This window comes from Austrofundulus limnaeus, unplaced genomic scaffold (genome assembly GCF_001266775.1).
Source record: "Austrofundulus limnaeus strain Quisiro unplaced genomic scaffold, Austrofundulus_limnaeus-1.0 Scaffold1824, whole genome shotgun sequence".
NCBI classification, from domain to species: domain Eukaryota; kingdom Metazoa; phylum Chordata; class Actinopteri; order Cyprinodontiformes; family Rivulidae; genus Austrofundulus; species Austrofundulus limnaeus.
Genome location: NW_013954226.1, coordinates 7,419 through 9,624, shown reverse-complemented (window position 1 = coordinate 9,624; position 2,206 = coordinate 7,419). Strand labels below are relative to the sequence as shown.

The following is a 2,206-nucleotide window of genomic DNA, read 5'->3' as shown; positions in this document are numbered from 1 at the left end:
GTGATGGTGTGTAGAACAGTGTTCTGTATCACTACAGGAACAGTGATGGTGTGTAGAACAGTGATGGTGTGTAGAACAGTGTTCTGTATCACTACAGGAACAGTGATGGTGTGTAGAACAGTGATGGTGTGTAGAACAGTGTTCTGTATCACTACAGGAACAGTGATGGTGTGTAGAACAGTGATGGTGTGTAGAACAGTGTTCTGTATCACTACAGGAACAGTGATGGTGTGTAGAACAGTGTTCTGTATCACTACAGGAACAGTGATGTTGTGTAGAACAGTGATGTTGTGTAGAACAGTGATGGTGTGTAGAACAGTGTTCTGTATCACTACAGGAACAGTGATGTTGTGTAGAACAGTGATGGTGTGTAGAACAGTGATGGTGTGTAGAACAGTGATGGTGTGTAGAACAGTGGTGGTGTGTAGAACAGTGATGGTGTGTAGAACAGTGATGGTGTGTAGAACAGTGTTCTGTATCACTACAGGAACAGTGATGTGAGCTTCAAAGGTCAGATGTACCTTTGAGGACTGAGGATCTGAGCAGAGGCTGCTGGACCTCCACCTCCTCCTCCAAATCCTCCACCTCCTCCTCCTCCATCGTCAGTCAGCTGCACTCCCAGCCCACTCACATTCAATCCTCCTCCTCTCTTTGCAAACAATAACTCGCTAAATGACATAAAAGCTGTTGAAAGTTCTACATTTAGCTCAACAAATAAGCCTGTTTGTTTCACAGCAGTGTCTTTGTGTCCGGAGCTGATGCTGCAGGCTGAAGACTTAACGCAAGCTAATTAATTAGCCTTTATCGGTGTACACAAGCTAGTAAAACGCGGAGAAAAAGCCTTAATTACCGTTTTCCTGTCGTTTGAAACCGGAGCAGTATTTACAGTTTCTGACATCCTGTCGTCATCTTCTCCAACCCGCTGGTTTGTCGCGGACATTCCGTGGAGCGGTGTCTTCTTCCAGCCACATCATCCGGCTTCAGCTAGCCTAGCCTAGCTTCACTGCAGCTCGACTTGTTACCGTGTGGGTCCGGCTGGGTCACGTGACTACAGGCACAGACACATGGACCTGCCGGGCGCCTCCGCACAAAACAATGTTCACCAGACGGGAGTTCGTGCCTCCATCTTGAAAAGTGGAGCGATGTCAGCATCGGTCTTTATGGAAGCCCAATTCCGCCACCCTGATAAAAAAATAAATAAAACTTGTATCTCATAATTATGACTTAGCTATCTCATAATTATGAGATAGTATCTCATAATCTAATTATAATCTAATTATGAGATAGTATCTCATAATTATGAGATAGTATCTCATAATAATGATAGTATCTCATAATTATGAGATAGTATCTCATAATAATGAGATAGTATCTCATAATTAAGACTTAGCTATGTCATAATAATGAGATAGCTAAATCATAATTATGAGATACAAGTTTTATTTTTTATCAGGGTGGCAGAAATGGGCTTCCATAGATTCCTGCCAGGACAGGCCATAAATATTTCAGAGTAAAACAAATCAACTGTGAGAACGAGTCCAACGTTTTCTCATTAGTTGCTGACGGTGAACTTTTGAGTTGATGGTTGATTTTATTTTGCGAGTAGGGGCAGATATTATAAGTTTATACTTCTTTCTGCTCCTTTTCATTCATGACTATTTTATTTAGTTTTGTTTCCCTTGATATTTTGATTTTATATACATCGTTGTTGTTGTTTTTTTTTATTGGATGACTCGTTTTGTATTCATATTAATTGAAATAAACAAAAAAGTTCTATTATTAGAACCAGCAATTCAAAAAATGTTATATTAGATTTTGTCCTTGAGTATTATGTGATTTTTCTTCACAGCTAAATAATTGAAAACATGATATTTTCAGTTTTTTTCTTACTTGTCCTTTTTATATTCTAACTCTCAAATGATTAAAATTTTTAAATACTCCATTGGAGAAATCTTGTAAATACACGCATGTTCACAACTGCTCACAGACAGGTGTTCTGATCCGGGGGTTCTGACTGGTCACTGAGTGTGTATATATGTCTGTGTGTATATACTGACAATATTTATGAATGAAGGCATGTATGTATGTATATCTTTATATATGTATGGGTATCTTTCTAATTACTTCTCTCTCTGTTTTTCTCTCTGACTCTATTTTCTCTTCACTTAAAAAAGTCACTGATGATAAAGAGATAAATAAACTAAAT

At 38.7% G+C, this 2,206-nt stretch overlaps 1 protein-coding gene across 4 annotated transcripts in view; it reads right to left on the bottom strand.

Annotated features, from left to right (window-relative positions):
* Positions 1–1,122, bottom strand: part of LOC106536455 (protein tyrosine phosphatase domain-containing protein 1) — a 28,943-nt gene extending 27,821 nt beyond the window's left edge. For 2 of the 4 annotated variants that reach the window (XM_014033740.1, XM_014033741.1), the window contains exon 1: positions 851–1,122. The gene's annotated coding sequence lies outside the window, so the exon portion shown is untranslated. The remainder of the gene's footprint in view (positions 1–850) is intronic. The other 2 variants (XM_014033742.1, XM_014033739.1) reach the window with 2 other exon arrangements.
* Positions 1,123–2,206: the final 1,084 nt, after the last annotated feature.